Raw genomic sequence first — 19,499 nt, forward strand, 5'->3', positions numbered from 1 at the left:
GGCTACTCTTTCAGCTATCTAATTTGGCCATTTTTATTTTGGCACCCAGGCCTAATTTTTGCTCATGTCTGACCCCGATACATGGGATGAAGACATGAGTTAAGATTAGGAGGAGGAGAGTTTGATTCCATGGATATTCTTCATGATTCTTCTATCACTAATACAGTCACCATCTCTGTGAGGTGTAGTACATGAAGGGAGACTAACTTTGCCCATAGTATTCCAATTGACAAAATAGCACAAGTGTATAAAGTGAAAGGAGGAGCAACATTTTAAGAAACAATGTGTAGGACAGGGAACCTTTTTAAGGTATAGTTTTATGGGATTAATAGAACTGGTTGGTCAAATAGTAGACATGTTTGCCTGTAAAATGCCCTTTTGTAGAGAGTAATAGTAATCATTGCCTCCTTATCTTTCCTTCTTTCAGGACAAACCAAGAAGGTCAAGACCACCACCAAGACCCAGAGTGTTGTTACAGCCTCACATCAGCCATTCCCACTACTCCTAGTAAGTCATGTTTATCATTCATTATTTTACCAACTCTCACCCAGTGTTTATTAGGGCCTTCTGTATCGTACATTGCTCCTAACATCTCCTTATCTACTTTAGTGTCCTTGTGTTTTCTTGTATATTCCCTGCAGGTGACTTCCTCCTGTCTGTAGCTGTAATCCCCCTTTTATATTACTGTAGCAGTAACTTTTCATGCACCTCTGCTTTACATATCTTGTGTTAGTAGAAGATTATTGGTAAAGTCAACAAGAACACAGACTCACATCATGTAAGAGGCTTTATTGAGCAAATGGCCAATAATACTGTAACATAGATGGACCACAATAGGAGGAGATGCTGTAAGCAACTCTCCCAGGTTTAGCACTCACAGTCCTCATTCTTTCAAACCTCCTATCATAGAAGGTTCCATGACATCATGAAAGAGCAGTATGGCAGTATAACATAAAACCACATAACTCATTTTTATTTTCTCCCCCTTCTTTATTCATTACTTTTCTAATCCTTTCCTAGACGTTTTCCTCCACTATAAAATTTGGATTAGAATGCTGACTTGTGAAAACTTTCAAAGTGATACTTTGAATAGCTATAGCTTTAGATTAGTTAGGTATTGTTATTGACTTGTGCAAATACTGTGGTTGGTGCTGGTATTCTAAATATGCGTGGGATGTATTAGTCTAGACCTTCAATTATTCCAGATTGTGGAGGAGAGCACGGACCATCATCTTGTCCACTCGGCCAAGAAGCTTCTCGGCTGAGTGGTAAGTTGAATTATTATGATATGCCATTATTTGTCCCAAATAAAATGCTGCCTGTCAGGTTGACTAGAGGAGATTCACAAACAGCCCAACTATCTTTCTGACCCAGACAGGGAATCCACAAACAGGCAGAGTCACAGAATGGTTTAAGCAAGAAAATGCCCACTTTCTAAAAGTGGCATTTTCAAACTAGCAATCTAAATACCAACTTCACTAAAAATGTATTTTCAAATTGTGAGTTCAGAGACCTCAAACTCCATATGCTCTCAAAGGCAAACTGCACTTTAAGGATATTTAAAGGCAGCCCCATGTTAACCTAAGAGAGTGATAGGCCTTGCAACACTGAAAAACGGATTTGTCAGCATTTCACTGTTAGGACATGGAAAACACATGAGTACATGCCCCACATTTAACATACACTGTACCCTGCCCATGGAGCTACCTAGGGCCTACCATAAAGGGCTGCTTTACATGTATAAAAAGGGATGATTTAGGCCTGGCAAGTGGGTACACTTGCCAAGTCGAATTGGCAGGTTAAACCTGCACACACACACTGCAGAGGCAGGCCTGAGCCGTGTTTACAGGGCTACTCTTGTGGGCGGCACAACTAGTGCTGCAGGCCCACTAGTAGCTTTTGATTTACACGCCCTGGGCACCTTCTAGTGCACTTTACTAGGGATTTACAGGTAAATCAAATATGTCCATCATGGAATAGCCAATTACACATATACTTTACACAGGGGCACTTGCACTTTAGCATTGGTCAGCAGTGGTAAAGTGCCCAGGGTACCAAAAACTGCGCAAGCAGAGTCCAGCACACAGTACAAAAATGGGAATCAGAGGCAAAAAAGACAGGGGGGACCACACCAAGAATGCCACGTCTAGCACAAACCAAGTTTAAACTCCACAAACTTTAAAATTTCTAAATGTTTAGTTACAACTTTCATTTACAATTTATCCACCACCTTGAAATTATTATAAGTAGCAGACCTAGTTACCCACTCTTTTCAGCTCCCTATAACTTTCCACCCTAAAATGCACTGTGTCATGACAAACAAATGTCATTTGAGAAGTTATAAGTGTTGCTATCAGTGCTATGATTTCACAAACTATAAGTGATGTAGTATACAAGGGTATAAACAGTGCACTGAAAAAGGGTGAATTATATTTAATTTAGTATGGTGAATGGGGTAACAATTCAAGGATCCGTGACTTATAGAAATTTGAAGATGGTGCATAAATTATTAACTAAAGTTATAATGATCATTTTACTATTTTTTGTGTTTATGTATTTTAAGTTGGGTTTGCATAGAAAGGATATATAAGGTATTTCTAACTATAAATTATCCTTAACTTTTTTTTTCACTGTATATTAATATATATTTTTTTTAAATAAAAATATGTTTCAAATCGCAGTGTCAGTATAATTGTTTGGAGTGTCGTAAAGTGGAGTCTAGTGCAGTACAGTGAAGGAGAGTATCGTAGAGAATAGTTTTGTACAGTGGAGTACTGTAGAGTAGAATAGATTGAAGTCAAGTAGAGTGGAGTATCGTGGAATATCGTAGAGTGGAGTGGCGTGGTGTACAGTGTAGTGGAGTATTGAATGGTAGAGCTGAGTGTTATACAATGGAATGTCGTCGGCTAGAGTGTCAGTTAATGGAGTATGGTGGACTGGAGTGTCATTGAGTAGAGTGTTGTATAATGGCATCAAGTGTAGCAGATTGTTGTAGAGTGTAGTAGTATAGGGTGAGGTTCAGTAGAGTTGAGGTTTGTATAGTTCAATGTTGTTGAGTGTAGTGTCGTCCAGTACAGTGGCAGAGAGTCTTCTAGAGCATAGTATCATTACTTGTGAAAACAAAGTGCATGACAGAGAGGTGAATTATAGTTAATTTAGAATGGTTAGTGAGCTGAAAAGACTGTGTAACAAGGCCAGCTACTTCTAATAATTTGAAGGTGGCGAATGAATTGTAAATGAAAGCTATAACTACACTTTTAGTATTTTTAACGTTTGTGTAGTTTAAACTTGATTTGTATAGGGAAAATAATGTTTCCTAACTATAAATAAGCTTTAAACTTTGTTTTTTTTCATTTAATTTAATTTTAATTTTTTAAAAAAATAAAAATGTGCTTCAATTCATACAGTCCAGTGTCACAAGTGGAGATTTGTTATGTGGAACTTTGTGCAGTATATAGTGGAGGAGAGTGCTGTAAAGTCTATTGTCATAGACTGGCATTTTGTAGATTACAATCAAGCGTAGTAGAGTGTAGTAACAAATAGTACAGTGTGGTAAAGTGTTATATAGCGTCTCATAGTGGAGTCAAGTATCATAGATTGGAGCAGCGATTTGTACCGTGGAATTGCGTGTCAAACAGTAAAGTAGGGTATCACAGACTGTTGTAGAGTGGAGTAGAGTGTTTTAGAGTGGAGCAGGGGAAAGTGTCATAGAGTGGAGTTTCATCAAGTGGAGTGTTGTAGGGTACAGTGGAGGAGAGTGTCGTAGAGTGGAGTGCCGTTTCATGTAGTGGAGTGGTGTAATTTAGAGAAGTTGGGTGGAATGTTGTTGAGAGTCATACATTGTAGTACAGTGACATATAGTGGATGGGCATAGAGTGGAGTAGAGTGTCAGAGTGACATAGTGTAGTACAGTGTTGCAGAGTGGAGCTGCTTACAGTGGAGTAGAGTGTCCGACACTGGAGCGGCATAGAGTGGAGTACAGTGGCAAGGAGTGGGATAAAGTGTAGTAAAGTGAAGCGGAGTAAACTGGTGTGGGGTGGTGTAGAGTGACATAATTTGTCATAGAGTAGAGTGGCATTTTGTTAGACTATAATGACATGAGTGGAGTGGTGTAGTATACAGTTGAATAAAGTGCCATAAATTGGAGTGCTGTGTTGTACAGTAGAGTGTGGTGGGGTGTTGTACAGTATTGGAAAGTAATGTAAACTACAATATAGTAGAGTGGCATACAGTCTAGTTGATTTTTGTGGAATGGTGTACAGTGCAGTGTTGTAGTGTGCTGCAGTAGATTGGCACACAGTGTTAGAGTACAATGACATTGAGTAGGGTAGATTGGAGTGATATACAGAGGATTAGTGGAGTACAGTGGGGTGCAGTGGCATACAAAGAGTTGTGTACAGTATTGTGTAATGGATTAGAGTATCATAGAGTAGGATGGAGTACGGTGTTGTACAATGGCATACAATATAGTACTGTGTTGTACAGTGGAGTAAAGTTGTATAGACAGGAGTAAAGTGTCAGAGAGTGACAAACAGTATAGTAGTGTTGTAGAGTGGAGTTGCATAGAGTACAGGAGTGTGTGAACCAGTGGAGCTGCTTAGGGTGGATTGTTGTATAGTAGCATAAAGTGAGGTAAAGTCTTGTTAGTAGGGTGAAGTGGTGTAACATAGTCTGGAGTAAAGTATAATAGAGTGTATTAGTGTGTCATAGGTTAGAGTGGCATGGAGTGGAGTGTACTGGTGTAGCATAGGTCATGAACCATTATAAATTGGAGTGCGGCCTCAAACAGTAGAGTAGAGCGCTGTGTCATATAGAAAAGCCATGTAATGTGAAATAGAGTGTTGCACATTGGAGTGTATAGGCGTAGAGTGAAGTATAGAGTTGGACAGTGGAGTGCACACGGGTAGAATGGAGTAGAATGTTGTAGAGTGCCATGAAGTGTGGTAGACTTTTATAGAGTGGAGTTATATAGAGTGAAGGAGAGTGTCATACAAAGGAGCGGGGTAGAGTGGAGTGGCGACACTGGTGTGGTGAAGAGTGGATTACCGTTGAGTGGAAGAGTAGAATACTGTGCAGTGGAGTGTAGAAGAGTAGAGGGTCAGAGTGGAATAACACAGAGTGGAGTGGTGTACAGTAGAGGCGCATAGATTGGAGTAGGATACAGTGGATTAGCATAGAACTGTTATAAATTGAAGCAGTGTTGAATACAGTACAGTACAGTGGAGTGCTGTGCCATATAATGTTGGAAAGTATCGCAGAGTGGAGTAGATAGTTGTACAATAGTGTGTACGGACATAGAGTTGAGTGCAAATTTATGGAGTGGGGTGTATGGAGATAGAGTGTAGTAGAGTGGCACCGATTGTAGTAGACTTGTGTGGAGTATAGTTATAAAGAGTGAACAAGAATACACTGGAGTTGTATAGAGTGGAGTAGCTTACAGTAGAGTGCCATGAATGTGGAATAGCAGAGTGGAGTAGCATAGACTGGAGTGGCATACAGTGGAGTGGTGTAGACTGTAAAAGCGTATAGTGTAGTAAAGTACAGTGGAGTGGTGTACAGTAATGTTGTTTAGACTGGACTGGAGTGGTGTGTTGTGGGGTGGGTAGAGCGTAATAGCATGCAGTGGTGTGCGATACAGTGGAGTGGGGTAGAGTAGAGTACTATAGAGTAGAGGGGCAAATATTGAAGTTGTGTACAGTATAATTGCGTAGAATGGAGTGGTGTTGAGTGGAATAGCATAGAGTGATGCATGGGGGAATGGTGTACAGTAAAACAGTGTGGAGTGGAATAGCATTGAGCAGAAAAACATAGAGTGGAGTGACATACAGAGGAGTTGTATAGACTGAAGTAGTATACAGTGGAATGGAGTAGAATGAAGTAGCATATAGGGGAGTGGTATAGAGTGGAGTGGCGTCCAATGGACTATCACAGAATGGAGTGGGGTAGAGTGGAGTACAGTATAGTGGAGTGACATACAGTGTAACAGTGTAGAGTCTCTGAGTTGCATTACTTTGCCCGGTGGAGGTGTTCCATGGGTGTTGCATGGGTGTTCCCATGCAACTCCCATGGAACTGGTAAACTTAGGAATGTACCAAAATGCTATGCCTTCCCAGGGGAGGCATAATGAGGATTTTGTTACTTCCTCTTTCTATGAGTGTTGCATACTTCAGCACACATAGAAAAATGAGTAAGCCTCAGGGAATTGTTTTTGTGCAGGAAGGTGCCCCTTTCCACAATAAAACAATCCTCCTTTCAACAGAGATGCCCTTGCACCATGGTGAAAGGGTGCCTGCATTGGCACTAGGCTGACAAAATGGGGACACCGCAGAGAGAAAGGCAGGAATGCACAGTATTCTTTTAAATATGCTGCATTCCTGCCCTTGTCTGCAAAACAGAGTAGGGCAGCAAGATCACTTGCTGCACTGTGTGACTTGGACTTAAATATGTCTCTTAATGCCCTTTCCCTACCCTCTATAACTAATGACCACTAATGGTGTCTGCCCCAAACAGAGACTAAAAAATCATCCCCTCCTTCCGCCAATGGAGTGGCGTACAGTGGAATAGAATAGAGTGAAGTACGGAGGAATGGTGTAAAGTGTGGAGTAGAATAGAATTTAGCAGAAAAATGTAGAGTGGAGTGACATACAGAGGAGTTGTGCAAACCGTAGTAGTACACAGTGGAATGGGGTAGAGTGAAGTAGCACATAGGGGAGTAGTGTAAAGTGGAGTAGTGTAGAGTGGAGTAGCATCCAATGGACTATCATAGAATGGAGTAGTGTATAGTGGAGTGGCATACAGTTTAATAGCGTATAATCTCTGAGTTGCGTTCCTTTGTCCTGGGAAGGTGTTCCATGGGATTTTCATAGGTGTTCCAATGCAACTCAAATGAAACTGGTAAACCTAAAAGTGGCAGTTCTAAAATAGTTATATTAAATCCAACTTCACCAGTAAGCCGGTTTTTCTATTACCATTCTGGCAATTCTAAACATGACAGGGCCACTCCTTCCAGATTGGAATCCACCATATGATGCCAGGACATATGGACCACATAAGTACATGTCCTGCCTTTTACCTACGTGGTATTCTGCCCTACGGCCTACCTAGGGCACACCTTAGGGGTGACCTATATGTAGAAAAATGGGAGTTTAAGGCTTGGCAAATGGTTGTTAATGCCAAGTCGAAGTGACAGTGAAACTGCACACACAGGCCTTGCAGTGGCAGGCCTGAGACATGGTTAAGGGGGCTACTAATATGGGTGGCACAATCAGTGATGCAGGCCCACTAGTAGCATTTAATCTACAGGCCCTGTGCACCTCTAGTGCACTTTACTAGAGACATACAGGTAAATTAAATATGCCAATTGGATAGGAGCCAATGTTACCATGTTTACGGGAGAGGGCACATGCACTTTAGCACTGGTCAGCTGTGGTAAAGTGATCAGAGTCCTAAAGCCAACAAAAATGAGCTCAGAAAAAGAGAAGGAGGAAGGCAAAAAGTTTGGGGCGACCCTTCAGAGAGGGCCATTTTCCTTATATGGAATGTAAAATATTACTATATATTATATACATTTATCAATCTCTCTAGATAGATACATATAATTTTATTGATGTATCAAAAGAGAAAGGGATATAGCTAGCATCTTCCGGGAGTTACGCGGTAGCACAAGTCAAAATAAAGCACTTTGGGCCAGATGTAGCATTATCCGAATCGCAAATTCGGATGCAGAACGGTGTCTCAGACACCGTCTGTGAGTCGCTATGGGGTCGCAAAGACCCACCTCATTAATATTAATGAGGTGGGTCGCATTTTGCGACCCCATAGTGAGTCCCTGCACTCACAGGGATGGTGGCCTGCTGACGACAGCAGACCTCCATGCCAGTGACTGCTTTTTAAATAAAGCAGTTTTTTAAATTTATTTTGCAGCCCGTTTTCCTTAAAGGAAAACGAGTTACAAAATAAAAACATAACGAAACCATTTTGTTTCGGTTTTTCAGAGTAGGCAGTGGTCCATTGGACCACTGCCTGCTCTGAAAAACCCTTTTTGGCAACATTCACAAAGGGGAAGGGGTCCCATGGGGACCCCTTCCCTTTTGCGAATGGGTTACCACCAGTGTGACACAGGCGGTAACTGCGTATTGCTCTGCGACCGCATTTGCGGTCACAAAGCAATTTAGCATAGCGATGTGAGTCGCAAATAGGAAGGGGACACCCCTTCCTATTTGCGAGTCGCATTCACAATTTGCGAGTCGGTACCGACTCGCAAATTGTGAATGTGCATCGCATTCAGCATTTTGCATGGCGCAAACTGCAATTTTCGCAGTTTGCACCATGCAAAATGTTTTCTACATCTGGCCCTTTGACTCTAAAGCTCTGCTTGACTGGCTGCAACATTTAAGATATATGGTCTTGAGGACTCCCTGAGCCCTAAATACTCACTTGATAAACTATAAAACCATATAAGAGGCAGGGTAGGGATACCCTGACGTCCTAACCCTTGTGGTGGGTCGAATGTGGACATCCCTAGGCCCCCTTGTGGTCCTGTGGGAGTTGTGAGGAATTGTCCTCTTGCAGCAGGTTGCTGTGGTGGGGGGTTGGGGTCCAGATAGCCGCATATGGTTGGTGGTTTTCTGCCCTCAGGGAGTTGACGATGGGCCTACCTTCCCACTGGTCACAGCCAAAGACCATGCACTCTGGGGTTTAATGTGGAGTTATGCATAAGTTAGGTAGTAAGCTTTCAACTTATGCTAAAATAACCTTAGAAATTCACTTACATAAAATAAATATTAAAGTGGAGTGCACAGCTATAATGCACTGCTCATAACATCACATATACAATCACTGGTGACATCTAAAATCTTTATCACTGCAAGTTATGCTTAGGTCAGTTACACATAACCGGTGAATTTCAGTTCTACTTTTTGATTTAGAAGATCTACCTATAACTCCACTTTCACCCATATAATTATTATATATATATATATATATATATATAATCATTGAACAAAGGGTAGTCTGAGAATAAAGGAGGAGCTATACCCCTAGCCGTCCAATCATTGCTAGTATGGGCAGTTTGACTGAACACATTTTGGAATATATAGATATGTTCTTGGCTCCCTTTGCAACCACATTGCCTTCCTTTGTCAAGTACTCAAATGATATTCTCCAACAAATTAATATTACATGGGAATCAGATTACTACATGATGACTATGGATGTGAGTGATCTCTACACCAGTATTTAACAGAAATGTGGCATAGAGGCCATCATATATTTTCTATACATGTGATCAGCTAGCTTCTTTCCACATGCACACATGCTTATTGATCTGGAAGACGTTGTACTCATGAACAATTACTTTCTGCATGATCAGTTGCAGGGAGCAGCGATGGGGTCAAGGTCTGCTCCTTCTTATGCCAACCTATTTAGGGGCTGGTATGCGAGGGAGCATGCCTGGCTGGACCATGGCATGACAATAACCAGCTCATTTACTGGGGTCAATATACCGATAATATTTTTGTAACGTGGAAGGGTGAAATGAGTGATCTCAAATCATATCATGGCTACTTGAATGATAATAATTTCAATGTTTCATTGAGTCTTGAATACAGTCAAACGTCCATTTGCTTTTCGGATTTGGAAATGCATGCAGATACCAACAAATTGGTATCAAGACTATTCAGAAAGCAGAACTCTGTGAATGCCATTCTACATGCAGAATCAGACCATCTTAAAAGACATATTAGCAACATACCTTTTGGAGAATATCTAATGGTTAAAATATTCTGCAGTTTACAATTGGAATATGAGAAACATGCATCTGACATCACTGCTAGGTTCCTTAGAAGAGGGTATGACCCAAACACTTTACAGATTGCAATAAGATCAGATACAGTAATGCAACAGAAATGTTTTCAATACCTTATGCAAGTATGGGGATCTCTTAACATTGGATACTGATCTTAAACGTCTATTACTTGTTTAACCTAAGATGGTATGTAAGAAGGCACCTACATTGCATACATTACTTAGCCCCAGCAACATCATTCATTATATTGACAGGAGGACCAATACTGGTTGGCTACCACAATTACCTAATCGTTCATTTAAATGCAAAAATTGCATATGTTGCAAGTATGTATCTGAAGTCGGATCAGGCACTGTTTTTGGACAAAATATTTTTGTATTCCCACATTCATCAACTGTAACACCCATAATAGTACTTACATGATGGTTTGTGGCTGTGGGAAACAATACATTGGATCCAATATGGCAAATTAAAAACAAAGTGGAAGGAACCCATTAGGGCCATGAAAATTCTGGATAACAAATACCCAATGGCAGTCCACTTCAGGTCAACACACTAGCTTGCTTAACTTTATAATATGAAATTTATCGGTGTGAAGGAAATAAAAATAGACAGGAGAAGTAGAGATTTGGACAAGAAGATGAGAGCCATGGAAACTTATTTCATAAACCGCTTTAAAATGGTACAGTACTGTCTGAACATCATTCGAGAACTTTTTGCACTCTTATTAGGTCACTTAAACATAAGAGTTACTGTTGTTTAGGATACTTTATGGAACAATAAATAAGCAAATAGAATATTGCTTAATGACATCTTATGTTCTTGCCCTCTAATATTAGAAACAGTGTCAATAGTCACTTTTTGCATTGCTTTCACTGAGAGGGACTGGGCAGATATGGTGATGAATTGAATCATTAAATGTGGTATACAAAAATCATATCACATAACTATATGGGTGTTCATTGATATGAGATGTACCAAAGTACAGCCAGGTTTGAAACCATTATAGGTAAGCTGGAAATAAGTTTTCAATATTTTTCCCTCCTTTTTTCCTCATATTTGTATGTCTGCAATGTTGTATCTATCAAGTAGGACCGGACAAACAGTATGGTGTGGAATTGAATGACCATATACAAGGATGGTTTTATATTACGTTTAAGGATGTTCTCTTCTGACTTTGGGACTTGCAGATTGGAGTAGGGGTAATTACATATGATATGCTGAGGGTACAGTCCAGGGTTCGACACTTGTAGAGATCAACCGGAAACACGTTTTTTCTCTATGGTGTGTAGGGTAACTGTGCACCAATATGTATATTACTTATTGGAATAGATACCAAAGTTCGACTTACATCAAGATCTAAGGATATAATTTATTCTATATTATTATAAAAATAGATTCTCTGGGTAAACATCACACTTTTGAATAGGATTAATGGACTTTAACGTCTATGTGAAATCACAGAGGTTTTTCTTCTATAGATCACTCTTTCTCCAGTTTATAGGGCAGGCTATCATCCTTCATAGGTGCATCTCATTGACCTAGATATATATAATAGAAGTGGTTAAACTTACTCTGCTTTTTGACTTGGCGCATAAGGGCTGAGAAGGGTCATGGTCACTGATAGGTAAGGTGTGCATAGTATGTTTTGCTGTTCACTCTTTCAGATTATACATGTATAGATTAAGAAGTTGTTTATGATTGGCTGTTGACGTATGTATTTTTGTTTTACTTCAGGTTCCCATATCGGGGGGAACTTTTGGTATATTGACAGTTAGGACGTTGCATGCAGATTGCCCAAGAAGTGTATGCTAAGAATCGTAAGGTAATTATTGATGGCCAGTTGCTAACAGTTTTCATGGCTTTCAGGGACGAATATATAGGTATGGTTTGCCGTATAAATCTTTGTGGTATGTGTCCTTTTTATGGGCCAGCGCAAAGCATTCCGTCCCATGCTGTAATCTCTCTTTGGGCTTATAATCACGCCCATGTCATGTCAGTCACTTTCATTGGTTCGTGGGCTTGCCTTTTAAAATCCACTTGCTTTCATTTGTGAAAGGCATGCATACGTCATGCCTTTTCCGGTGTTTAGCCCACCTACACAGCACCAGTAAACTACTGAAACCATTCGAGGCTTGATGTTTTCAGCATGGTTTCAGGACTACTTTATCTTTTTATTTTCCACGCAGCGCGATCGCACTGGGGTTTACATAGCGCGATCACGCTGGATGTTACACAGCTCAATCACGCTGGGTTTTTCTGTTGTCAAAGTCAGCTCGACCGTGCTGCATTTTACATAGTGCAATTGAGCTGTTTTTTTTTTTTCTTGTTTATAATGTTCCTAGTGCAACAACATCTCTGCCTTGTTTTATACATTTTTTGTAGTGGTTTGGAGAGCTGCAAGTGAAGCTGTGTCTCGTTTATGCTGACTCTTTCTCTGCCATACTTAGCAGAGTGTCTGGGGACTGAAGCAGAAAACCTCCAGGTGCACGTCTGAAATTTATATTGTCTGTGCTTCAAACTGTTATTGTATTTTGAAAAACTGGGATATTCAATGCGATTTATCGCTTATTTTAAAAATAGGAGTCGACGCAGAAACTGAATGCTTTCTTCTCTCCGAGGTTTTCAAGTTGTACTTTTGCGTTTGCGTTCACTGTTAACAAATACATTGCGATAGAGATTTGAACAAAACAGACATGCCTTTGTACCGTTAATGACAGTGGAAAACTAGTAAGAGATGGAGCAGCATCCTAGTAAACTTATTGGGTGGATTTAAAAAAAATTATTTTTATTGCACTTTTTTAGATGAGAAGGTTTGGGTAGTTGGGCTCTTTAAGAGAATTATTCCTGCGTAGTAGTTGCTGTATGTACATCGTGTGATATGTCTTAATGCACAAATAAGCCACATATGGTGACATTGATGGCCAATGGTGCTGGTAGCTCAAATTTGACAGCCTGAGACCAGAGTCAGCAGACTTTATCCAAGTCATGAAGATTAATATACATTGACCTTTGACGGCACAGCTATCTTTATGGGATAATGTACTTCGAATATTGGCTCAGCTTTCACAGGGCCCAGCTATGTTCATCTTATGCAGATATTCCTTGTGCCAAAGCTTGTAAAACGCAATTACCTCAGAGGTCCACGAACTGCACAAGTTAAAGCCACAGGGAACCAACTAACACAGAGCACAGGATGAACGTGCCCGGCTCAGAATGAGTGGGAATGTCACCATGTTAGTGGCTGAGTCATGGTGCAGGGGCTGTCTGGATTAGACACCAAGTACTACAAAAGAGAGACAATTTGGGATTCTCTTCAACCAGCATTTCAAGTAAGAGATTTTCGGAAGAAAGTTGGTCATTCTAAGACTCGTAACTTTCTGGGTAGACATGGGTGAGCAGTCACCACCGAGTTCAAGGAATATGGTGTTGGGCAAGTCTAAATGCAGTGCAATACAATTCTCGAGATTGCAAGAAAGATATGAATATCCAGCCAGAGTTAGGTGATAACAAAACACTTTACCAATGTATATTAGAAGTTTGGATTTCAGGTTCTAACAGAAATCCCCCAAACCACAATGCAATACTCACTAAATGTACTGATAAGGAATATAGCAATGAAAACAAGGCTAGGAGTATGTGAGCAAGCACAAGTGATGCATAGAGAACTATTTGTATAACTTTACATCAGGAATGCTATGCATTGAGTGACTGAGTAGGGGTGCAGTAACACTTGATTATTTCAAACATGTACAAAACAATAGGGCCGAATAACACGTGCATTGATTAAAAAAAGAAAGCAATGGAGCTGATCTGCTGTCTTTTTAGGGTCAAGCATGCAAACACTCTGGCCCGTTGTAATCTCTCTGTGGGCTTTTCACCTCGCCCACTCTTACTATTTATTCTTTGTTGTGCTTGTCTTAAATGCTTCATTTTTACTGGAGCATTTTGTGAAATGTCCCTCCTTTGTGTGCTGAGTTCCCTCCCAGGTGATTTCTCTAAGTGAACAGTTTTGGTGGCCATCAGACTAGGTCACGCTTCCTCATGTTACCATGGCTTCGGTCTGCTTTCCATCTCAGCTGCAATCCTTTCTAGACATTCACGCAAGGAGCCAATAATTCTCACGCTCATGCCGGTCGTGGCACTTTGAATTGACTTGCTTCTGTCAACTGTTTTACTTTTCGTTTTCAATTTATGTGCCAAGAAAAGTCAATTTAGGAATTTACAACGCTAATAGTTCTAACTCGAGCAATCGCGAGACCCATTGCATTGCAAACGCTTGTTTTCCTTATGCTTCCCCCCCTTATGTCATTTTTCATTTTCCGTGCTTAATGTTACTATTGTGTTTTATGCTGTCACCTGTGATTTATGTCAGTGGGGTTATGGCATTTTCTATCATGAAGGTACAGGGTTTTGTATTAGTATGTTTTCCTGTCGTTATTAACAGTGTAGTGGATCACAAGGTCCGGTTATCTATATGGTATTTGTTTGATAACTTGTGTTGCACGCTTTCTTTTTAAACCTTTTTCTTTCCCCTTCATTTTTTTCCTTTCAGTTATTGTTGTTATGATAGTGCTCTTTTGTGATTATCTATGAGCTATGCTAGTGGGGCTATAGTATTTCCCATTATGAAAGTACTGCGTTCCCCTTTTTTATTTCACCATCCTCTCAGAGGTTTTCCTCTTTCCATCAACACGTAAGCAGAAGTACTGAGATACAACCTTAAAGGGACTGATTTTCCTCTTTCCATTAAAACGTAGGCAGTAGTACTGAGGTACGAGCTTAAAGGGACTGTTTTTCCTCTTTTCATTAACACGAAGACAGTAGTACTGAGGTACAAATTTAAAAGGACTTTTTTTTCCTCTTTCCTTAAACTCATAGGCAGAAGTACTGAGGTACAAACTTAATAAACCTGCTTTATGTGCACTCCTATTTTCACGCTCTGGTGTATGTTAGTGTTTGTGCTGTGGGGACATAATTAGACTGTACAATATGGAGTTTAATTCCCTGCAGGGAGGGTTTGATGGCCCAAGTACAAGGTATTTACCTACTTACGGCATTGTATATATTGGTGTGCTGTTGGGTATGACTGTTACCAAAGATGCTGCAATTCTCACATAGTTTAGTGATAAGATTATGGTGGTCATTACACCCTGGCGGACGGTGTTAAAGCGGCGGTAAGACCGCCAACAGGCCGGAGGTAAGAAAATTGGAATTACGACTGTGGCGGAAACCGCCAACAAAGACAGCCACTTTAACACTCTGACCGCCACGGCGGTACAGACAAACAGCTTGGCGGTCACCGCTAACAGACAGGCTGAAGACAAAGTACCGCCCACAGCATCACAACTTACCAATCCGCCACCTTTTCTGGGGCAGATTCACCGTGGACAAAAACACCGCGGAAACAGGACTTCGAAAGGAAAACGCTCACCTCTACACACCCCACGAGGAATCCGGACGCCATGGAACCCGAGCTGCACATCCTGCCAGCTCTCATCTTCTTGCTCCTCTTCCAGGAGCACGAACGCTGGCGGCGAAGACCACGGTGAGTACTGCACCTACGACACAGGGGAGGAGGAGGGAAAAAATAGGGACACACACACGCAACACCCATACCCCCACACTCACCCACTACAACACACACACTAATACATATTGATACATCACAGTTACACCTCCCAACCCCCCTGGACGAATGCAAAGACGAAAGGAAATGAGTGTAACCATTGTAATATATTAAAATCAAGTACACAAAAATATATATATACAACATAAACAAAATATACACCAATCTTAGTAGTCCAGGTAGTGCTCCAATGAAGTCCGTGGAACACTGGGCCCACACGGTATGGGCGGGGCCCACACAAGATCCCTGACCATAACGTAGAGAACACTGCAGAGCAAGAAAACAGGCACCCCAGGGGGAGGGAAAGGGGCGGCACCTCAGCCGGTTGAGTGCACGACGCCAAATCCACGAGGGGGCCGCATGCCCACTGTTCCATCCTGGGGAGTGCAAAGCCACAGTCTCCCAAGTCTCTACAGTGGGTGGTTTGCCCACTGTTCCATCCTGGGGAGTGCAAACCCACAGTCTCTCAAGTCTCTACAGTGGGTGGGTTGCCACTGTGCAATCCTGGGGAGTGCAAAGCCACAGTCTCTCAAGTCTCTACAGTGGGTGGGTTGCCCACTGTGCAATCCTGGGGAGTGCAAAGCCACAGTCTCAAGTGGATGCCTTTCTCCACCGGTTCTGGAGGGGGCCTTGTGCCCAGAGTGTTTCATCCTGCTGGAGGGGGCCTTGTGCCCAGAGTGCTTCATCCTGCTAAGGACAGAGGTAGTGGATGTATCTCTCCACTGGTTCTGGTGGGGGCCTTGTGCCCAGAGTGCTTCATCCTGCTAAGGACAGAGGTAGTGGATGTATCTCTCCACCGGTTCTGGAGGGGGCATGGTGCCCAGAGTGCTTCATCCTGCTAAGAACAGAGGTAGTGGATTTATCTCTCCACCGGTTCTGGAGGGGGCATGGTGCCCAGAGTGCTTCATCCTGCTAAGGACAGAGGTAGTGGATGTATCTCTCCACTGGTTCTGGAGGAGGCTCCGTGCCCAGAGTGCTTCATCCTGCTCGTGACGGACTCAGTAGTGTCAGTGCCCTTGGCGCTCATGGGCCAGCGGTGCCCTGTTCAGCGGTGCTTGAAGCGGTGGTGCCCTGTTCAGCAGTGCTTGGAGCCGTGGTGCCCTGTTCAGCGGTGCTTGGAGCCGCGGTGCCTTGTTCAGCGGTGCTTGGAGCCGCGGTGCCTTGTTCAGCGGTGCTTGGAGCCGCGGTGCCTTGTTCAGCGGTGCTTGGAGCCGCGGTGCCTTGTTCAGTGGTGCTTGGAGCGGTGGTGCCCTGTTCAGCGGTGCTTGGAGCGGCAGTGCCCTGTTCAGCGGTGCTTGAGGTGGCGGTGCCCTGTTCAGCGGTGCTTGAGGTGGCGGTGCCCTGTTCAGCGGTGCTTGGAGCGGCGGTGCCCTGTTCAGCGGTGCTTGGAGCGGCACTGCCCTGTTCAGCAGTGCTGAGGCGGCGGTGCCCTGTTCAGCCGTCCTTGGAGCGGCAGTGCCCTGCTCAGCGGTGCTTGGAGCGGTAGTGCCCTGCTCAGCGGTGCTTGAGGCGGCGGGATCCTTTGCGGTGACTAAGCTCCTGGCAGTCCTCTCTGTCCCAGCGGGGCTTGTGCTGGCGGTCCACTCTGTCCCAGCGGGGCTTGTGCTGGCGGTCCACTCTGTCCCAGCGGGGATGATGGCAGTGGCCTCCTGGGCAGCGGGGATGATGGCGGTGGCCTCCTGGGCAGCGGGGATGATGGCGGTCTCCTCCGCCGTGCTGCTCTTCCCAGACTTTCCTGGTTTCTTGTGGCCCTTCCCCACCTTGGAAGGTGTCGCAGCTGACTCCAGAATCCCACCGGAAACACTGGGAGCGGCTTTGGTGGCTGGAGTCTTCCCCCTCTCCCGCCAGGCACTGGCCAACTTCTGATGCTTGATAGGTGGGGGACTGTCGGTGCTGTGGTTTCGTGCCACACTGGCTGCTCTGGTGGCCGGTGCACCCCAGATTCCGGTGACTACAGGCACCACTGGTCCCGGAGATGTTGTGGCTGAGATGCTAGGTTGGGACCTGGAGAGTCGGGCCATAGGAGACAGATGGGGTGGGAGAGGTGTGGGAAAGAGGTCAAGGTTGGACAGGAAAAGTTTTTGGGGAACACTGGGATGGGTAGCTGGAGGGGGTTTGGGAGTGGAGGAAGAGGTTGTGGTTGTAGGAGGTGTTCGTTTGGTGACTTTGGGTGAAGGTGCATGCGCTGGAGGCTGTCGTGAGGTGGATGGCTGTTGGTTGGGTGTGTGCCTGCGTTTGTGTATCTTGGGAGGTGGCGTCACAGACACACTGGGAGAGGATACAGGGGACGTGTGAATGGTAATGGGGGTGGTGACTGCACGTGGGCGAGGTGTGGTGGTGGGTGTGCTGGTGATGGCAGTAGTGGCTGTAGATGTAGTGCATGCAGGTTATGAGTGCAGATGAGACTGGGAGGGAGGAGGGAGACGAGGAGGAGGGGGACACAGTAGAGACAGTGGATGTTGGTGTGTCTGCATGTGTGTGATGCTTGCATGAGTGCCTGTGGGATGTGTGGTGCTTGTTTGCCAGAGCTTCCCTTGTGTGTTGAGGTGTGTGCATGCTGGTCTGAACGTGTGCTTGGGATAGGCTGGGGTACAGGGGATTGGGTCTGGGTGGAGAAAGCTAGAGGGGGGAGGCTAGAGACAGGGACAATGGCTGCCATCAGTGCTGAGGCTAGAGTCTGAAAAGCTTGCTGAAAGGCCGCCTGACCAGAATGAATGCCCTCCAGGAATGCATTGGTTTGTTGCAACTGCCTTTCGACACCCTGGATGGCATTCAAAATGGTAGACTGCCCAACAGTGAGGGACCTGAGGAGGTCAATGGCCTCCTCACTGAGGGTAGCAGGGGCAGGGGCTGAGGTGCCTGGGGCGAAGGTGATGCCCACCCTCCTGGGTGAGCGGGCACGGGGCAAAGGCTGACGGGCTGCTGGGAGGGCGGTGCTGGTAGGGGGGATGGCAGCTGTACCTGTAGATGCGGGGGGCACACATGTTGCCGCTACCACAAGGGAGCTCCCATCAGAGGACGAGCCCGTGTCACTGGTGTCAGCTCCTGTCCCCGCCGTGGAGCTCCCCTCACCCTCCGTCCCACTGGTAAACTCTGAGTCCGTAGTCTCGCCCTCCATGGACATGTGGGATGCAGCTCCCTCGTGCTCCGGGTGCCACTGCTCCTCCGCCTGATGATGCTAATGCACACAAGAACAGGGAGACCACAGAAAGGGGGGGGACGACAGAAGAAAGACATGTTGAGTGCATGCATTACCGCTACCGTTGGCGGACACAACAGACACAGAAGCCCCCTGCACTATGCCGCGCTCTTGGGCTCCACTGTTCAATCCCTGGGAAATGGCCTACTAGGCTATGGACGACATCTGCACACATGGATGACACAGGGGCATGACTAGGTGTACTTGGCACTCTACAGAGGGACCTTGCCTACTAAACTAGCCCTGGCCTAGGGACACCCACAGCCCACCTCCCCCACCCAGACCCCTCCAATGCATGCAAAATCAGCAGGATGAGAGTGTACTCACCCCCTTGTGGCTGCTGTGATGCCCTCAAGCACCCATCCAACTCCGGGTACGCCACCGCCAGGATCCTGAACATCAGGGGGATCATGGTGTGACGGGCACCCCTCCCACGTTGGGAGGCCATCCCCAGCTGAGCCTCCGCCGTCTTCTTGCTCCAGCGGCAAATGTCCTCCCATCTTTTCTGGCAGTGGGTGCTCCATCTGTGGTAGACCCCCAGGGTCCGGACGTCCTTGGCAATGGCACGACAAATATCTTTTTTCTGGTGGGTGCTGACCTACATGAATTGTACAGGGGGAAGAGAAACTTATTACCAACTGCACCGTCAGTCATTGGCCCCCATCCCTACCCTTGCCATGTGTCACATGCACTCACTGTCATTGCATGCACGCCACACTCTCCCCCCCCTCTTACATCCACCCCACTCCACACAGGCATAGCCTATACAGCATGCTCCCAGTGTACTTACCTGTTTGTATGGAGGACCGTAGAGTAGCGTGTACTGGGGTATGACCCCGTCCACGAGTTTCTCCAACTCCTCCGAT

The sequence above is a fragment of the Pleurodeles waltl genome, chromosome 12 (assembly GCF_031143425.1).
Source record: "Pleurodeles waltl isolate 20211129_DDA chromosome 12, aPleWal1.hap1.20221129, whole genome shotgun sequence".
Taxonomy (NCBI): Eukaryota; Metazoa; Chordata; class Amphibia; order Caudata; family Salamandridae; genus Pleurodeles; species Pleurodeles waltl.